The sequence below is a fragment of the Varanus komodoensis genome, unplaced genomic scaffold (genome assembly GCF_004798865.1).
Source record: "Varanus komodoensis strain SLA01 unplaced genomic scaffold, ASM479886v1 scaffold3, whole genome shotgun sequence".
NCBI lineage: Eukaryota > Metazoa > Chordata > Lepidosauria > Squamata > Varanidae > Varanus > Varanus komodoensis.
In genome coordinates this window covers 64,712,019-64,732,512 of record NW_025335761.1, presented here as the reverse complement: position 1 = coordinate 64,732,512, position 20,494 = coordinate 64,712,019, and positions in this window count along the sequence as shown.

Below are 20,494 nucleotides of genomic sequence, written 5' to 3'. Positions count from 1 at the left end.
TTGATAGCCCAGAGGGCTATCAAAAGATTATTGTAAACTGAATTCCAACAATGACTATTTACAATGTATATTTGGGCTAAAATGGCCTGTCTGCTATAGCCCACAGCTAAAGGTGAGAGAAAGGAGCGGGGGAATGCCATTTTAAACAGTGACAGCTTGGTTTTGAGAAGGAAGACAGGATTTGATCCCACAATGCAAAGGCACACAGGAGAAATCGTTTTCAGACAGGATTTATCCAAATTTTCCCAACAGGAGCAGATCCAGAAATGAAGATTCCAGTACTGACTGCAGGGAAAGGGATCTAAGTGGCAGAGAACAAAATCGAGAGCAGTAAGTCCACAACAGCCCCATTGGTAGAAGGGAACTTTAGGGAGGCCAAATCCACTCTCTGTGACAGTTGCCCCCTTTCAAAGGGATCCACCGGGCAGTGGAACTTCATCGCAATTTATGAAACTGATATGGATGGAAGGATGATTTGAAACGAGGAAACAGGAAGAGTGAACCTGTAACAAGGAAAATTCCTCAGCCATAGTGGGAGGGGTTGGGATCAGAGAGGAGGAGGGAATTGGCATGTAGACAAGATGGCAGGACCCTTGCTCAATGGCCTCATGAATATTAACTAACACACCCCGCATAGAAAATAAGCTCATTATAATGCACCTGGGAAGGACAGAGTGGGAGGAAAGAACAGGTATTGAACAGGCGGACAGAAAAGATTGTAACCACCCAGCACCTCGGCAAATGAGAGAGAGGAGGATGGGGAAAGGGCATAATTATGGGATGTGAACATGTGCTCGGGGAGTGGGAAAGGGGAAGGAAACCCTCCGACTCCCGTTATTGCAATGAAGTTTCAAAACAGAAACTTTGCTGCCTGGTGCATTTTCTCTTCCCAGGGAAAGGAAAGAGTGTTACTAACAGAAACAAAGCATCACATTTCTGGAAGTACTTGCCGGATGTGTTTCAGATTGCAGCCCATTGCATGTGTTGGGAAACTCTTTAATAAAGGGAATGCTTTCATTTGTCTCCTCGACATAAAACCAGGCCACAGTGCCCTTGTTCCTCTCCCCCAAAAGGGCTAGAACTTTTCGGCCAGGCTTCCCGTGCCCGCGAAAGCCGGCAGTGCCGGAGGTTCCACGATTCATCAATTCTCTCGGAGATGGAGGCACACAAACACGCCCGAGGCCGCTTGAGAAAGGCCTCAAGCTGAATCCGCTCCGGAACGCCTGCGTGTGGCTCTAGTTATCAAGTCGAGAGCTGAGCTTCCACATGGCTAAAATTGAGAAAATATTTGGCAGGTCACCGGCTGCAGGGAAAAGCTCCTCCTGTCCTGATGCAATCGCCTTCCACTGAATGCCGAAAACCACACCTGGGAACTGTTCTGGTTCATATCGTTCAACTGCTTGCCTTGTCATTAATCACCCGGTCGCCCTATAGCCCTATACCGCTGTAAGATTTTGGGACATCCTTCCTGCTGTGAACATACATTGTTCTCTTTGTGCCTGTACGATTCTCTGCAAAGTACCCATTGTACCCTCATTGCTCTCACAAAGGTGTACATGACCCACAACCTATAAAACATTCTGTATATGTTCAAGGAACTCTTGGCCAGTTCTGTATGCTGGCTACCCTGCAGTGCTGTTGCATTTGCTTTGTTGGAGGAGTACCTGGGTTTTGCAACTGGGTTGCGTCTTCCATGTGGATCCAAGCTTACATTCTCCTGGGGCTGCTGATCGAGATTTCCCGACAGATGGAATGGGGAAAATGGAAAATGCTTTTGGAGGTAAAATGTGTAGAACTTGAGATCAGGTAAAAAAGCCGCATTGGTCATGTTTGTTCCATCTTTCAGCATTTGTTCTCACTAGCCCTGGTGCAGATCCGGTTCTGAGAGAGCTGTATGGGCATTGCAGGCCAAAATCATAAAAGCTGCGTTGAAATGCATCACATTTAGCAAATTTATTTGAGCTTCTTGAGGATCTGGAATGCAAAATGTGGATTGTAAGCCTAGGGGATGGGGTGGCTTTTTTAAAAGATGAGCTTGGCCTGCCCAAACTTTTATATAAAGGAAGGAGTGGGGTACCACCGGAAATACAAGCGCTTCACAACTGGGGGAGTTGGTCTCCCGGTTTTTCTTTCCGCTCCCATGTCCCTCAGCCCAGCCCAGCTAACCTCAGAAATGAGCCTGACCCAGGGGTTGGAAGGGTATCAAAGGGGGAGATGGCAGAGGGGAGGGCTGGAGGGGTAGGAGCTGGGGGTGGCCCCAGCATTCCTCTCGACGCACCCCTTTAATCAGACACACCATAACTCCACGTGGGGTTCGGGGTTTCCAGATCCTTGTTTTCTTTGGCCTCAGCTGTAGTGACACAAAGCTTCAAGCTTGGTTAAAGGGCCACTATGGGTTGGATCTTTGTAAGGTTTGGGGCAATCCAGTTTTCTGGGGAGGGAGCAACAGGGAGAAACATACAAACATACAAAGAGTGAGACAGAAGGGGCCTCCTGGGCCATCTAGACTGACCCCCGGCTCCAGCCAGCTCCGATCACAACATTCCCACCATGTGGACGTCCAGCCTATCCTTGAACACCCGCACCGATGGGGCCTCAGCCACCTCCCGGGGAAGCCCATTCCACACCCTCAGGGTCCTAACTGTCAGGAAGGACTTCCTGGCATCCAAATGGAACCTTGGCTCCCTGAGCTTTGCTCCGTTGCAGCACGTCCTGCCTTCCACTGCAGGGGAAAAGGGGTCATGACCCACCTCTGTGTGGCACCCCCACACGTACCTGTATGTTGCCAGCAGATCCCCTCTGAGTCTCCTCTTCTCCAGGCTAAAGAGACCCCGTTCCCTCCGTCTCACCTCATACGGCTTTTCCTGCAATCCGGCCGCCACCCTAGTGGCCCTTCGCTGCACCGATCCCAACCTGGCTCCATCCCTCTTGTGTTGAGGGGCCCAGAACTGAACGCAGAGGGCAGGCCCACGAAGCGCTCCAAGCGAAGCTGAAGCTGGAGGCCGGGCCAGCATGTCAGTGACCTGGTTTACACAACACTATAAGCCCGGGAGCGGAGGGTGGGGACTGCCATCCGCCTCGCCTTTTTCAGAGGGCTTGTCGTGATATCCAGACTTGGCATGGTTTCTTCAACCGGGTTTCTTAACCATGCACAAGTCACCCTGAGCAGAGTCTGTGGGCTATTGCTGGGTTGTCCAGCGTGGCTTGTTTTCAAGGAGGCTCACTGAGGTCTTGTGCATGGCTTGTTCCAAGCAGCTACCGACCCGGCTCACCAAGAGCAGGGAAAACCCCGTCACATCACCCCTACGGTCTGCCCTCCGCCAGTTCAGAACTGACAGGAGGAAATGCCCATAGCTCAATCGCAGGCATTTCCCCCACTGCTTCAGAAGTCTGCGCATGGGTCCATTTTTCCCCTATAGCTCCCAAGCGTGCAAATCCAAAATGTTCACTCGTTGGTCTTCCCAGAAGTATGGTTTGATGTCCTGCCTGAAAGTGTTGAGATCGCAACGGCCGGTCTCACCCTCTCTCTGTCACTCTTGAACTGACACTTCTCGGTTTCCTCCGCACATCAGCACTTCCCGTGACCCCAGACTCTGAAAGCGGCACCTTCACTTCAGCATTTCGTCCCAGGATTTTCTATTTTGAGGAGTCTGTCCTCCACTGAAAAAGGACTTTTAAACCCTTTTCAGATTCCACTGAAAAAGGACTTTTAAACCCTTTTCTAAATCCCACTTTAAAACTGGAGTTTTTACTGGGACCCAGAAGATACGGCTGTGAGAGGGGGGATCGAAAGACCCCACTTTCACTGCCTTGGCATGTGCACAGTGCACCCCTCAGCTGAGGCTGGGGTTAGGATCCGTCCCTCTAACGTTTGGGGACTTCCTCTTGTGCTCTGCCTGGTCTTAGAAAGCGAGGCAACCCAAGAGAAAGCCTGCAAGTGCTTGGGAGCAGCCTTCTCCCACTCAGAGGGGACCTGTTGGCGACATGCAGGTATGTGAGGGGGTGTCACACGGAGGTGGGGAGAGACCTGTTCTCCCCTGCAGAGGAAGGCAGGACGCGCTCCAACGGGGCAAAGCTCAGGGAGCCAAGGTTCCATTCGGATGCCAGGAAGCACTTCCTGACAGTCGGGACTCCCAGGGTGTGGAATGGGCTTCCACGGGAGGCGGTTGAGGCCCCATCGGTGCGGGTGTCCAAGGATAGGCTGGACGTCCACATGGTGGGCATGTCATGAGCGGAGCCGGCTGGTGCCGGAGGTCAGACTAGATGGCCCGGGAGACCCCTTCTGACTCGCTCTGTTTCTATGTTTCTATGTGGCTCTGCCCCTCCCCGAGTGAGTGGCACGTCAAGCCCAGGGCTCTGGGGTGGGGGGAGTTCGCCTCTGGTTTGAATGCTTCCCTGTGGTTGGCATCACAATGGAGAGGCCCAGAGTGACATTGGTTCTCCCTCAGAGGAAACCAGGGATCATCCTGCAGAAGAAGAAGGAGAGGAGAAGGAGGAGGAGGAAGAGACAGGTGGAGGAGAAAGAGGAGGAGGAGGAGACATAGATGAAGGGGGAGGGGGAGGGGTGGGGGGGACAAGCCTCTTTTGGCAAATTGCAGGATATAATCTTTCAGACCTGTCAGAGGTTTGCAAGCTCCCAAATGTGAATTAACAAATAAACAAACAAAAATAAAGGGGAAAGTAAAATCGGGGAGAAACGTGACTGCTTCCGTGGGTACCCGTGGAAGGACTGATGGAGGAGGAGAAACAGAAACAGAGAGTCAGAAGAGGCCTCCCGGGCCATCTAGCCTGACCCCCGGCTCCAGCCGGCTCCGCTCATGACATGCCCACCATGTGCACGTCCAGCCTGTCCTTGAACACCCGCACCGATGGGGCCTCCACCGCCTCCATGGAAGCCCACTCCACACCCTCAGGTCCTAACCATTGAGAAGTACTTTCTGGAATCCAAACTGAGCCTTGGCTCCCTGAGCCTTGGGGTGGGGAAGGATCTGGCTGTCTCCTGGGTGCATCTTGGGACCTCAGCCAACGACCCACGCCGTGCTGCTTGTCCCACGGGGCATGTTGTCGTGGCGGCTGAATGCACCCAGCGTGGTGGAAATCAGGTGCACACACGAAGGCAGAGGTGTTCTACCGGATGCGGAGCCCTCCCTCCCCCACGCTGCAAGAGCACGTCGGCCACCATTGCCCCTCCCCAGCAGAAAGCCCCTGGAGCAGAGCTGAGCAGCGGCTCGCAATCTGCCCCGGCAGAACCAGGCATGCGACCTGGAGCCCGGACCTGCAGGATTCCTGTGTCCCCTGGAGTCAGGGAGGCAAGCAGCTGGTCCAGACGAGCAGAGCGGGGCCCTGGTCCTGCTGGGCAGCTTGCTAGTTCCAGGCTACCTCAAGAACCAGGCACACATCCCCCCGCCCCCCTCCATGCACAGTCCCTGCGCTTCACTGATGTGCAACCTGTGGGTGGAAAGCGACTTGTCAGAATCCGTGCTGGAGGTGGGTGGAAGAGTGCCTGTGAAGTCATTCGAAGCCAGAATTCGAAGTCATCATTCGATGGCAGGCTTGTTACCATATAAGCCTTAATTTTTTGGCATCCGCCTAACAACAGAAAGCTATAGCCTCTAAAAACACACTTTGGAAAAGCTTCTCTTGCAAAGGCCCTTTGGGGGGCGAGGGGAGACACCCTGTTGCAGGGGCTTGGACTTCTCCGTTGCGAGGTCCCAGAATCATCATCATCAGCAGCAGCAGCAGCACAAAAGATGGGGGAAGAAAGAACACCAACGGTGCAGAGAAATGGGGTTTGCACCAGAAATGGCTTGGGGATCGTTCTGCTGGGATCAGTGGGCACGTCGTGAGTGGAGCCGGCTGGTGCCGAGGGTCAGACTAGATGGCCTGGGAGGCCCCTTCTGACTCGCTCTGTTTCTGTGTTACACATTCTCGCTGCGGAAAACGGCAGCTCCCAGTATTCCCTGGAGAGAGAGTGGGAGGCCTGGGGCAGAAGGTCCTTATCTTTGGAACTTGAACTCCCAGAAGCCCCCGCCAGCCTGGGGCAGGAAGCTGGAAGTTGCAGTCCAAGGCTCCTGGGAGGCAGCTGGTTGGGGAAGGACTCTGTATTCCTTTCCAGCGAATCGGTTTCTTTTTAAAGCAGGGCTCAGTTATCCCCACGCCTCCTGCCCACAATCTTAGTCATGAGCTGGATATTTTGAATGCATCCAATTATCTAATCTATCTGCCAGCCCGATGATGCCGCTTTCCCTTCCTTTGCAGCTTCTGGGCAGCTCTGCTCCGTGGCCCAGGGATGAGGCGACCTGTTTGCGGGGTTTATTTCCTGGCTCCTAAAATCCAAGTGCACGGGCAAGGAATTCACGAGCCAAGCCAAACGGAAGAGCAGCCTCTCTCCTAAACAAACCGCCAGACAGATGGCCGTGGGCCCTGGAACATCTTGCTGGAACAGACCGAATCTGGGATCAGGGTCCAAAGGAGAAGAAAAAAGCCAGGCTTTTTGGTCATTTCAGAGGGGGATGAAGCAGAATCCCTAAATATATGTGAATGGTCTAATTGTGGGTAAGAAACGAGGGAGAAAGGCACGTGAGCGCAGCCACGGACCTGCGGTTCCAAGGAGAAGGCCTGCGGGTGCCATTCAGGCAGGGAGAGCCAGCAAAACTCAAGCATCATGCAATTGCTCCCAACTGGACCTTGAAGCTTATTCGGACGTGAGGACTTATCCGGTGGCGAACTTGGCATGTTTCTTTTTCATGCGGATCTGTGTGTATTTTGGTGCCTATCTTTCAAAAGTGTGGCATCAGTCGTGTACATATTTTAAGTGTGTGCATCCTTCTCCAACACAGTCAAGGTTTAGTCTTGCTTTTGGGATGGAGGGGCCTCAGTCGCTCTGTGGGATGAGCTTGCTGAGCGAGAGGCAGGCGAAGCGCCACCTGGGCCTCCCCGTCAGCCACCGCACGCTTCTGGATAGGCAGCTGGGTGCGGAGCTGGAAGCCTGCGCTGGTCTCCAGTCCTGCTTCGGGGGCCAGTTCCAGATGGCGGTGCTGGGGAATCGTTGTTCTGTGCCTCGGCACGATGCTATGGGGTTCCACAGGCCCCCGTTCCACCCCAGCTGTCCATCAACTACTGCTGGGGTGCCAAAGAAGCCCACGCCGGCCTCCATCTCAGGCCAGTTCTCATTGTCCAGCAGGAAGCACATTTCTCTTTAGCCTAGGCAAGCAACAGGTTCGTGCAACACCAGTTCAACAAAGGATTTCTTTTGTGTGCATTTTTGCATTGGTTGGATTGATTTCAGCAACCCAAACATTTTCTTCTTGAGACTGTGCTAAAGAGACTCAAAAAAAAAAAGGACATAGACTTTACACTTTGTGAGCCGCCCCGAGGCTTTGGCGAATGGGGCGGCATAGAAATGTTTTAATAAATAAATAAATAAATATAAAATAAATAAATAAATAAATAAATAAATAAATAAATAATTGGTGAGGCTGCTCAAGGGCAGGCTGGACATGCACAAGGTGGGCTTGTCGTGAGCGGAGCCGGCTGGAGCCGAGGGTCAGACTAGATGGCCCGGGAGATCCCTTCTGGCTCACTCAGTTTCTATGTTTCTATGATCAGAACCCCCGGAGGGGATGGCTGCACTGCAGGCCCCGATCCACTCCTCCAATTGCATTCCTGCCAGTGGTCTGGAGTAGCCACCCCACTTTGGACATCCAGATCCAACAGGTGTACTGAAGTAGGGCAGGGCCAGTGAGGAGACATCAGTGGGAGCCCCACTGCTCTTCCCACACAACGGCCATCCTGTGGGGCAGAGCTGGGAAACAGCTCATACCGGCCTCTCCCGAGCTGGGGATGCTCCCAACTGGGAGGTGTGGTGCCTCTTCCATCCGAGAGCCGGATTCAGTTCTGGAGAAGTTCTCCGGAGCTCCTCTGCCAGGCTGGGCTGGAAAGAGGGTGGCATCCAAAAAGAAGACACACGTCACCAAAACAGGGGGACAGAAAAGGAGCCAGCTTTGTAAAAACTGTGCATGCGACTTTGTAAGTATGTTTAGAAATCACTACTTTAATTTTAAATAGAAATGTAACCTGTTGCATTGCAGGGAAGCAGATGTGACCAGGTGAGATCTGCTCAGTTTGCTGTCCAGGTGCTGCTACCTGTTCCTGGGCAACGTCACGGCCAGGTGTTCCTTGCTCGCCTTTGTCCTTCCACAAGACGCCCTTTGGATGTCCTTCAGACACAGGGTACCTTCAACAGAGCAGGCTTGCCCACCCAGGTGCCCTCCATGTGTCCAGCTCCATAAGCTGGCTGGGGGATTCTGGGAGTTGTAGTCCTACAGATTTGAAAAGCACCAGGTTGGGGAAGGCTTGAATAAGGGAATTCCTCTTGCAGCACATCAAACACAGAACTACCTTACTGGAAAACAGAATGGACGGCCACTGACCTGAAGGTTCAGGTGGATTACCTGAGACAGGTGCTTCCTGCTGTCTGGGAAGTTCTTTTAGCAAAGAGAAACCTCTCCAGTAATTTCCCATGGGAATGATATGGGGCAGTGAAGCCGAGGGGAGTTGAGTAGGCCCACTCACCGCAGTACCACCTTCCTGACAATGCAAACCGCTCATCACCGGAATGAGAATCCTCGTGCAAACAGGGGAAATTCATCTAAGGACCCTCTTTCTAGCATCTTTTTCCCTCCTGGATATTTGAGATGACCCGAATTTCTGGAAGGGGACCTCCTCTGGGCAGCGCATGGCATGATTCAGGCAAGCTCTTAACATATTTTGTGTGCGTTTGACATTTGAACATGCAACATGTGTGCAATTACTTGGAATGATGCGATCCACTTTGAGACCCCCCCCCCTCGAAATAATGCATCAAGAGAAATGTGTTTTTCTGCTTTTCTTCAAGAGTTATGTAACTGACTCAAAATACGCTCTGAAGATATCCAAGCAAAGAGCACTTTTGCTCTTTCTAAGCTGTGGAGATAAAAATATCTACCCTGTGCTGTGAGCAAAATGTGGCTGGAATAAATGAGTATCTACCACCGCTCCTTCCATTTCCTCCCCTTACGGTCCTTGGTTTGGGGTGTATTTCCCTTGTTGCTATTCCGCAAGGCGATTTTCCAAAATGGGGAAGGTGTTTCCTTCGCCTGGTGGGCTGCCTGATTTATACACTGGGCACCAAGAAGGATCCTGTCCCACTCCCCTCCATTCCTCTGCTCGCTCACCTGCATGGAACACCCGGTCACCCGTGGTGATCAGGGCAGTGTACAGTTGTCCTAAATCGTTTCCTTTAGAAACCCCTAGCAAAAGCCCTTATCCATGCGTTGATCATATCATGGCTGGAGCACCCAGTGCAAAGTTTTGTGCAAAGCATTCTACCTGCTCGCCCAAGGATCTGGTGGCCTCATCCAAGTTTGAATCTGTACCTTTGCAACCCAGAGGACTGAAGGGAAAGGATGGCCAAGGAGAAAACCGTGGACTTGAGATTTTAAGGGAAAGATGTTGGCTGTTTGCTCCCACTGGTCCCGAATCCTGTTCTCAGCTGGCTTCCCAAAAAACGGAGTTTGAACTTGCATTTCTGCATGTAATGCATGGACTCTCGCGAAAACAGCCCCATTCCAGGCAGGTGTTCCTGTATTTGCTCTGTAGGGCACGGGCTTTTGAGGTTTCACCAGGGTAGGGGGCAGAGAGTCCACCTCCTTCCCCAGGCAGAGTCAGTCCTCCATTTTAGCTTATATTTAGAAGAAAGTGTAGAAGTGAGGAGAAAGCATAAAGTCACAGCACAAGCTTCAAGAAAAAGCAGCCCTGCATTTTCATGCTGCATGTCTAAGCCGGGCCTTCTTTCCTACACATGCAGGAGCCAGCCTTTTCCAACCTGGTATCCTCTGGAAGTGTTGGGCTAAAACTCCCAGGATCCCCCAGCCAACTCAACCTGTGGGATTCTGGGAGTTGTACTCCAAAGCACCTGAAAGGTGCCAGGTGGGGGAAACATAGAAACAGAGCGAGTCAGAAGGGGTGTCCTGGGCCATCTAGTCTGACCCCTGACTCCAGCTGGCTCTGCTCATGACATGCCTACCATGGGCATGTCCAGCCTATCCTTGAGCACCCGCACCGATGGGGCCTCAACCACCTCCCGGGGAAGCCCATTCCACACCCTCAGGGTCCTGACTGTCAGGAAGGGCTTCCTGGCATCCAAATTGAACCTTGGCTCCCTGAGCTTTGCTCCGTTGCAGCGTGTCCTGCCTTCCTCTGCAGGGGAGAACAGGTCTCTCCCCACCTCCGTGTGGCACCCCCCTCACATACCTGCATGTCGCCAACAGATCCCCTCTGAGTCTCCTCTTCTCCAGGCTGAAGAGACCCAGTTCCCTCAGCCTCGCCTCATACGGCATCCCCTGCAAACCGGCCACCAACCTTGTGGCCCTACTCTGCACTGACTCCAACCTGGCTGTATCCTCCCTGTAACGAGGGGCCCAAAACTGAGCACAATACTCCAGTTGTGGGCGCACCAGAGTCATGTAGAGTGGTAGTAATACCTCCCTCGATCTAGAAGCCACACTTCTGGCTATGCATCCAAGGGTGGCGTTCGCCCTCTTGGCCACCGCATCACACGGCTGACTCATGTTCAGCCTGCAGTCAACCAGCACCCCGAGGTCCCTTTCACAAGTGCTGCTCTCCAGCCACTTGTCCCCTAACCTGTACTTATGACAGCTATTCCTATGCCCCAAGTGCAAGATCTTGCACTTATCCACACTGAACACCATCCTGTTGTCTCCTGCCCACTTCCATAGTCTGCCCAGATCCTTCTGGATCCGGAGTAGCTGCTCCTCAGTTGTGGCCACTGCCCCAGTTTTAGTGTCGTCTGCAAATTTGATCAGCAGACTGTTCACCCTTCTCCCATGTCGTTGATGAAAAGATTGAACAGGATCGGCCCCAGGAGAGAGCCCTGGGGGACCCCGCCTGTCACTGGCCGCCATCCTGACGATCCCCCACTAGGCCCACGACACCCACATCCTGGGCAGACTTCTGGAAGTGGCACTGAAGCCCCACCTTTGAGGAGGATCCTTCCCCAGGTCACCCCTGAGCTCAGAAGCTCCGGCACGGAAAAGAGGGAGGGCAGGCCAAGTGCCGTGAGGAACCAGGCTAAATTATACAGCGGTTCTGTCAGCAAGTTCCCATTTGGTCTCCCAGAGGGCAAAACTAGGGTTTGGCATCAAACATTTGGCTTCCAGCCTCATCCTCCCCCTGTACATGAAGCTAATGGGTGACGTAACATGGGGCTGGGGAGAGATTCCCTCTCCGGGGCCAGAATTGGGTCACACAACCCCCTTAGGCTCGCTTGTGACTCTTCCTGGAGAACATTTTCCAATCTTATTTATTTCTTCATTTAAAATGTTTCTACCCCATCCACCACTGAGGTCTCGGGATGGCTTACACTACGAGTAAGGAATGAATAAAATAAACAAAACAAACACTCCATCCAGCAAGTCAAGATAAAAACCCCAGTTAAAACCAACTAAACATTAAAATGGTGGAGAAATAAAAGGATTTCACCTGACTCCTAATCCTGTTAGGGCTGCTGGCTTTCAGACTACCTGCTCCTCCTGTCTAGCCAACTTTCTCATCGTGAGGGTATTACCTGAAATGGAATTCTGCATGTCTGCAATTTATTTGCCTTTGTGTTCATTTCCTCCATAACGTGGGTCAGAATGACTAAATCAGTTGGGAAGGACTTGTGAGGTCCTGAGGGGCTAAAGAAGGACCCCCCACTTCTCATAATGCCCATCATGCACTGGTGTGCCGCAGGATACCTTTTTTTTTTTTTTTTGGTAAGTCAAAATAAGTAGAAACTCTTATTATCGGAGTGCATATTTTCAACCAGATAGCTGAGATCAGCACAGAATCATGAATTCAAGCAAACCTACAAACAAACCTTAGCAAATGAGCTTAGTTTAAGGCAAAGTTTGTTAGTTAGTTAGTTTATTTATTTATAAAATTTGTATGCCGTCCAATTACTAACATCTCTGGACGGCTAACAGCATAAATAAATTGACGACCCATGAAGTTCATGAAGACTCAGATCCAAAATTCCAATCACATTCCAATGCCATTCCATTTCACCACTTGGACCTTATCCATGTGATCCAGCACAACAATTTATATTGTTTGCATCAAAGAAAGTTCTGATTCAAAAGGGAGAATTGAGGAGGAGGAGCATGGTTAAATTCAATCTGAGAACAAAACCGATTAAGTGTTGGAAATGTTTGGCTCCTCATTCAAATCCTATTAGCCAGAAGACTGAATAGGGCTATTCCTTCTCTAGGTCTCTCCAACTCTGCCAGGCGTTTCTTTTCCAAAGTTAAAATTAAACTGGAGATTCCACACACATAATATAGCATTAAAGTATTCCCTTGACCAAAATTCTCCAATAAAGTTTACATAAAATTGAGTTCCATTCAGCAAAGGTCTCAGAAACTTGAAGGACTTGAAGGTCTGATTCTTTGCATTTCTTTTCTTTTCTTCTCATTTCATCATTTTAAAAGTACATTTTAAAAAATCATAAATTAAAAATCTGCCATGAAGAAAACACGAACTGAGTTGCTGCGGGGCAATAGATCTTATTTTTATACTGCCTTTATGGGATTGGTCATCGCCATGTACAAAAAAATGATTCAACAGTGATGCTGCAGTTGCATTAACAGGAAGCAACCAACAGAGCAAAGGAGACAAGAAGGAAGCTTCCAACTGAAGGTGCAGTTAGAAAAGTCTTGATTGTTTTTTGTCAGTTTCCATTGGAAAGAGTAATACTGACACTGCACATTAACTGAATAATAAAAAACTGGCTTTTTAAAAGATGGGAGTGTAACGTTGAAAACACTGGAGTAAAATGGGTTATTGGATTCTCTGCAAAAACTGAGCAAACAAATAGTCACGAATTGGTGTATCCTTGCCCACGTTTCTCTTGGCTTCTTCTGGGTTACATGGCTGTCATTATAATTAAGAGGTAGGAATTGGGATGTATCTTTACATACATTGAACACAGAAACGTAACGAGTCAGAAGGGGTCCCCTGGGACATCTAGTCTGACCCTGGCACAGCCGCTCTGGTCATATAAGGGCCTTTAATAGCATGGCTTTGTGGGCACCTCCCTGTCTTTTGTGTGAGTCAGAGATGATGTCACAGGGCGACCCACTGGGGATGCTGCTGCAGATGACTCTCTGGGAGGCCATCTGCCCAACCCCCTGCTTTCCATGGGCGCTTGCTGAAAAGGAGGTCCAGGGGCCCCGATCCGCCCTATGACATCTGATCCGCCTTGATAAGCCAGCTTTGGACCCACAAGTGCTTCAGCTCCTGCTTTCCCCCTCTGAATCTTTCTGCCTGAGGGTTTTTTCCTGAAATCAAATGTCTTTCGCTCCATGCATCCCTTTTACAGATGGGTATTCTAAAGAGATGGGGTCCTTGACAGACCCATGCATAGAAGGTCTTTGCAGTGTACATAAATTAGCATATGCAAATAGGGGCCCATATTTGCTCCTGTGGCTGGGCTCCCCGTTTTAACGACCGACCGGCTCAGAAGGTTGCTGATTGTGCTGCGGTGGGGATGCTGCGGGACTGAGAGAGGGGCTTGTGGATTTCACGGAAGGTTCCCAACGTTTCATTTGTCCCTCAAGCACCCATGTCCCCTCCCTCCCCCAAACGGCCAAGGGGATGCTAAGATAATAATCAGCAACGAGAAGCTATTAAAATAACTAACTCCCTGTTACTAAGCAACTGATGGCCTTATTTAATTATAAGATGCAAAACAACTAACCCCCGGCAGGCACACACCGCAAGCAGTAGCGAGAATGTCTGGCACAGGCTGCCTTCGAAGAGGCACCGCCGGCCGGCCCCGCGGTGTGGCCAGAGCAGCAAGAGGCCAGCCGGCGGGCCGGCTTCTGCGCTGCACCCTGGCTGGCCGCCGGTTCGGAGCACCCCAGCTCCCCTCCTGGCTTAGCCACCCGCCTGATACGTGATTGTGCGCTTAGGGGGTGGGCGGGTGTGTGGAGGGGACCCAGGGATGCCCCCCCGGCATTCCGCGCGGTGCCGATCCGTGCTCTGCCGTGCGGGGCCCTCTGGCTGTGGGGCGCACAGTCGCCAGGACTCTGCCACAGCAGCGCACACGCCGCTGCCCCATTCCTGCCACGTTCCCGGGGAGTGCGAGATGCCCCACCGCCCCAGCTGCACGGCAGCCAGAGCAGGCCCGTCCCAGGGCTGCCTGCCCGTCGTCTCGGGGTTAATCAGAACTTGCCAGGAGCAAAGGAGTCATGAGCCGAGTTCCCAGCTGGGAGGTTTGCGCTTCTCGGCAGCAAATGCTCCCCCGTCCTCCAGGCAGTGACTCACACCCCGTGGGCAGGCATGAGTGACGGCGCTGCTCATCCTGCAGGGCTTTCAGCGGGGAGGCGAGTGGGCATGCGGGCAACCGGCCAGCAGCGCCAGGCCCCGGTGGGGAGAGGCGGGGGAGGAATGGCAGGCCAGACCCAGAATAGACGTGGCATGTGGGGGAAGGGGTGGGCACAGCCAAAGCCCTGGCCCCTTGGCCTGGGTGGGGGGGGGGTTCACCCTGGGCACAGCTCACATTCCCACACAGACTGCTGGAGGAGCTGAGGAAGAGGCTGCACAAGAACAGAGAGGAACCCGGTGGGACCAGAGCGACGGTCTGTCTAGCCAGCGTCCTGCAGGCACAGTGGCCTCAGAGCAGGGGATGAGCCCCCCTCCAGCCGAGCTGGAAGCAGTGGGCCTACGTAGGGCTACTGCCTCTGATCCTGCAGGTGGCACAGAGCCACCAGGACCAGTAGCCACGCATAGCGTCCGCCTCTGCCTCTCCTCCATGAGTTTGCCCTTGTAAATCTGTCCAAACTGGCGGCCTTCACTCCGTCTCCCTGCAGTGAACTCTGCACTACGCGAGGAATTAAATGCCAGGCCTTTGGGGTGTTCAGGCAGAGCTGGTAACCTCGCTCATCAGGACGCAGGAAGGGACATGGCCGCTCGGGCCGAGGGGAGCCCCCCGGTCTGACACTGGGGCCTGCGCTGGCCACGCAGATGCCCACAAAACCCGCGAGCACCTGGCAGCCGGAGGGGGACTCCCCTGTCCACGGACGCTCCTTTCCGCTCTCCAGACCGAGCAGCACGGATGTGCCAGGGGAAGAGCACCTCCCCCGCTCCTCCGCGCATGTTCTCCATCCATATGGCAAAGTCCTTCCTCCTCAGGAAGGATGTCGGATTCGAACGTGTGCCAGGGCCGACATGAGTCTTCATCCCGGCTTTGAGCGGCGTGGCTTCCCCCGCCCCGTTAGGCTCCTTGGCTGGGGGATCGGCCGGAGTTCCCCATGCACCGTTCTATCCGTTCCTGGTGGGGCGTCAAGGGGCATCCCTGCCTGTGCCACCTTCCTCTTCCTCGCAGACCCACGCAGTGGCCGGCCGGCCAGAGTGACTCCCACCCCGCTTGGGGGTCCTCTGTGGGCAGCTCGCTGGCCGTGCGTGGACACAAGGCTGGGCTAGATGGAGGCCGCTCTGACCCAGCGGGGCTGGACCGACGGGCTTATATTCCCCCGTCACGTCCCCCCAGATGTGCTGCATTTTGACTGCCATCGTTTCCAGCCAGCAGAAGAGTTGCAGCCCAGCACATCTGGAGGGCCCCAGTTTGGGGGAATGGGGGAGACAAAGCAACAGGATTCCCCAGTACAGGAGCCAGCCGTGTGATGCGGCGGTCAAGAGGGCGAACGCCACCCTTGGTTGCATAGCCAGAAGTGTGGCTTCTAGAGCGAGAGAGGTGTTACTGCCACTCTACGTGACTCTGGTGTGCCTGCAACTGGAGTATTGTGCTCAGTTTTGGGCCCCTCGTTACAGGGAGGACATAGCCAGGTTGGAGTCAGTGCAGCGCAGGGCCACAAGGCTGGTGGCCGGTTAGCAGGGGATGCCGTATGAGGTGAGACTGAGGGAACGGGGTCTCTTCAACCTGGAGGAGACTCAGAGGGGACCTGTTGGCGACATGCAGGTATGTGAGGGGGTGTCACACAGGTGGGTAGAGACCTGTTCTCCCCCACAGAGGAAGGCAGGACGCGCTCCAACAGAGCAAAGCTCAAGGAGCCAAGGTTGCATTTGGATGCCAGGAAGCACTTCCTGACAGTGAGGACCCCGAGGGTGTGGAATGGGCTTCCCCGGGAGGTGGCTGAGGCCCCATCGGTGTGGGTGTTCAAGGATAGGCTGGACATGCCCATGGTAAGCATTTCATGGGCTGAGCTGGTTAGAGCCGGGGGTCAGACTAGATGGCCCGGGAGACCCCTCCTGACTCGCTCAGTTCCCATGTTTCTCTGCTCCCAGGAGTCTTTTGCTATGGGTGATGCTGGCAACTGGATGAGAGTCTTTCTCCATCCAGTGGCTGTGCTTTGTTTCCCTGAGCCTCTTTGCTCCTGGCTTTGTTCCAGAGGTGGGTAGCAGAGAAGCAGAAAGAACACGGCATGGATCTATTCAGCCACTGTTCTTTGCTATAATAGCTCTGCTGTGCCCTAGATTAATTTGGGTACCGTGAGGGAGGGAGGGTTTGCTGGCACACTTCAGCGACATGATGCTGCGCGGTGCTTTGTGAGACTCACCCACACGCCAGTTACCCATGAGTGCCGGGATCAGTGTGTAGGTCGATGCAAAATGTTCCTTCACCCACATATCCTTCTATGGATCTCAGAGCGGGGTAGGAGATGCATTTCAGCCTGGCATCTGCGTGAGAAAGCGCCTCGAGGTGAGCTGATAAGAAAGCACTCCCCCATGCACTGAACGAGGCTTCGGCAAGCAGCGGCATAGAAATGTTCTAATAATGATGATGATGATGATGATGATGATGATGATGATGAGATGAGGATGGGGCTACCTTGCCACATCCTCCCCTCTATTTCCAAAGCACGGAGGTGAGCGGCGACTCTCTTGTAGCCCATCTACGGTACTGAGGGCTGGGTTCAGACCACCCTCGAGGGTTGACTGTGGGTTGCTGGAACACGGGTTACCATGTTGTCTGAGCCCAGGTGCATTATAACAAGCCATGGCTTGCCAACCATAAACAACTCATGGTGGGTTGTAGAGTGGTGCTCAACTGTGGCATGTCCACCATGGCACGTTGTCTCTGTGGGGTTGAAACAACACAATCGGCCACATTTTAATACCACCCCGTAGTTCAATGAGAAGCCACATTCGACCTCGTGTTGCCTGAACCTAGTCACTCACTCACACAACCTAGTAATTTTAGCCTCTGGACGCCATAGTCCTGTGCTTGCGGTGGGGGGGGGGGCCTGAATAATGATTTACATGCTCAGCCAGCTACTCCCTGCATACAAAAGGTGGTTGTTTTTTTAAGTGGGATGACAGGACTCTGGGACAAGTGCTCTTGGCCCCAGGATCACGTGATAATGCCTGGCTTGCTCTCCTCTGCCCCCAGAGCACAGGGTCCTTGGGGGTCATTCCAGGTTTGGGGACCATGCACACGGCCCTCAGGCCCCGCCAGCCCTTGGTGCCCCCTTCCCACCCTTGCTGGGGCAGGGAAGGGAAAATTGGGGTTCTCTTAATTATTAAGGTGCCACGAGACTCTGTTTCTGCCGCAATGGCTAGCAAGGTGACCCCCTTCAGTATTTTCAAGACTCATATCCTGCTCTACAGCCAATAAAATATTCATGTGGTGAGCAATAGGAAGGGCAGGGAATATTAATATTAATATCAGATTAGTCAGATTTCGTTTACATGAACGTGTATTCAGCCAGCACTGGAAATGAACGAAGTTGGTGCTTGCTTGCCTTCCACAGGAAGGGCAGGGAGCTTCGTAGGGAAAGAGCCAAGATCCTGGATATCACTATTAGGATACTATATATATATGACGTTGGTCAGGATCAGAGGCAGGATAACTGTGGGTGAGTCCTGGACCAAGTAGAACTATCCTGGAAGTCTGCCTTAGAATATATGAAAAGTACCTTATCCCCATCACTGATTAACAACAACTACTTGAAACTACAACAACAATTTTCATCACCTTCATTTAAGAATATAAGAACTTAAGATAAGCCATGCTGGATCAGAGCCAAGGTCCGTCTTCTCCAGCACTCTGCACATGCAGGGGCAGACCAGCTGCCCACAGGATTCCTCCGGCAGGATGGGTGCAAGTCTCGCTCCTCAGCAATGAGTGTGTGCAGGTGGGCCGGCCCGGGTGAGGGAGGGCGCGAGAGGCCGGCCAGGCTGGCAGCCACGGAGAGCCGCCTCCTCCTCCGTGCGTTGATCTGGGCTCCTTTTCAAGCCAGCCAGATTGGTGGCCATCACCACATTCCTGGTTTACTGCGTGTTGTGTGAAGGGCTTCCCTTTATCTGCCCTTAAGGTTGGAATCGCTGCAGCGAAGGGCCACAAGGATGGTGGCCCGTTTGCAGGGGAAGCCGTATGAGGTGAGACTGAGGGAACGGGGTCTCTTCAGCCTGGAGAAGAGGAGACTCAGAGGGGATCTGTGGGCGACATGCAGGTGTGTGAGGGGGCATCACACGGAGGTGGGGAGAGACCTGTTCTCCCCTGCAGAAGAAGGCAGGACACACTCCAACACAGCAAAGCTCAGGGAATCAAGATTCAAGGTGGATGCCAGGAAGCACTTCCTGACCGTTAGGACCCCGAGGGGGTGGAATGGGCTCCCACGGGAGGTGGCTGAGGCCCCATCGGTGAGGGTGTTCAAGGAGAGGCTGGACAAGCACATGGTGGGCATGTCGTGAGCGGAGCCGGCTGGAACCGGGGGTCAGACTAGATGTCCCAGGAGACCGCTTCTGACTTGCGCTGTCTCTATATTGCTATGTTTCTAAACCCTCCACCCATCAGCTGCATGGGATGACCCTGGGTTCAAGTGTTGTGGGAAAAGGAGAAAACTGTCTCCCGCTCCCCTTCCTCCACACTGAGCATCAATTTAGGCCCCTCCGTGTCTCCCCTTCCTTGCCTTTTTGCCAAGCCGGCCAGTCCCAGTTGAGGCTGCTGCTCCAGCCCCCGGATCATTTTGGTCGCCCTTCTCCGCACTTCTTTCAACTCAGAGGTGTCCTTTTTCAGGTAAGGCGACCAGAACAGGACACAACATTCCTAGTGCGGTGGCAGCAAAGATTTGTATAAGGGAAGTAAAATTCTGGCAGTTCTGCTTTCTATTCCATTGCTAATTAAGCCTAGCAGGGAGCTTGCCCTCCCCACAGTGACTGTGAACTGGGCCAACATTCCCATTGTGCTGCCCCCCCCAGACCCCTTCCTTGCTCAGTCACTGCCAGCTCAGATCCCACCTGCCGATACTTAAAGGTGGGACTTTTTGCCTCATAAAGTAATACATTTGCCTATATTTCTATACCATAAATAGCAGAAGTTCTCTGGACTATTTGCAGCAATTCACATCTTGGACCACATATACAACACCGCAGAACATTTTTCCAATATACAGAATTTAAAAATGATATGACAGCTAAGACAATTTCAGTACAAGGTGGTGCAGCGGTTAAGAGCACGGGATGGAGAATCAGGTGATCTGTGCTCTCGTCTCCACTCAGTCATGGAGCCAATTGGGTGACTTGGGGCTGGTCGCGGCCTCTTAGCCCAGCCTACCTCACAGGGTTGTTGTTGTGGGGATAAGCTTGAGAGCAGCAGCAGGAGAATGATGTAAGCCACTTTGAGTTTGCTAGAAGAGAAAAGCGGGATAAACAATCTAATAAGCAAAGAAACGGTATGGACCCATGCAAAGAAGAGACCATCTGTGATGTTTATTTATTTTTATTTATTTTTAAAAATTGTAGGCCATCCATTACTGTCGTCTCTGGGCGGCTTATAACATTATTTCAGACTTCAATAAAATAAGATGAATTAACTATTCCACACTGAGCATCATTTAAAATAAATTAAATAAGTCATTTCACAATTAAAATTACTGTGTGTAAAATATTGGCCAAATAAAAAGGTCTTGACCTGGCTCCGAAAAGCATATAATGACGGCGCCAGGCAGACCTCTCTGGGGAGCGCATTCCACAGTCAGGGTGCCACCACAGAGAAGGCCCTCCTCCGGGTACTCTGTCTCCTGATCTCTTTCAAAGAGGGTTCCCGGAGAAGGGCCTCTGCTGCCCTTTTAGGGGGCAGAAGGGCATGTAGGGAAAAAGGCGTTCCTTTAGGTATCCTGGTCCCAAACCGTTTAGGACTTTATAGGTCAATACCAGCACCTTCAATTGAGCCTGGACTTTGATGGGAAGCCAATGGAGCTGACGGAGGACTGGGGTTATATGAGAATAATGCCCAGTCCTCGTCAGCATCCTGGCAGCTCTGTCCTGCACCATTTGAAGTATCCGGACCGTCTTCAAGGGCAGCCCCACGTAAAAATGCCATTAAGGAAAGTGCTTTAACAGAATGCCTTCTTCTGCCACCTTCTGGCTGGCGGAGAAATTGGGATCAAGCAAAAAGCGAAGAGCCCCCCCCCCCCCCCCCCCCCCCCCC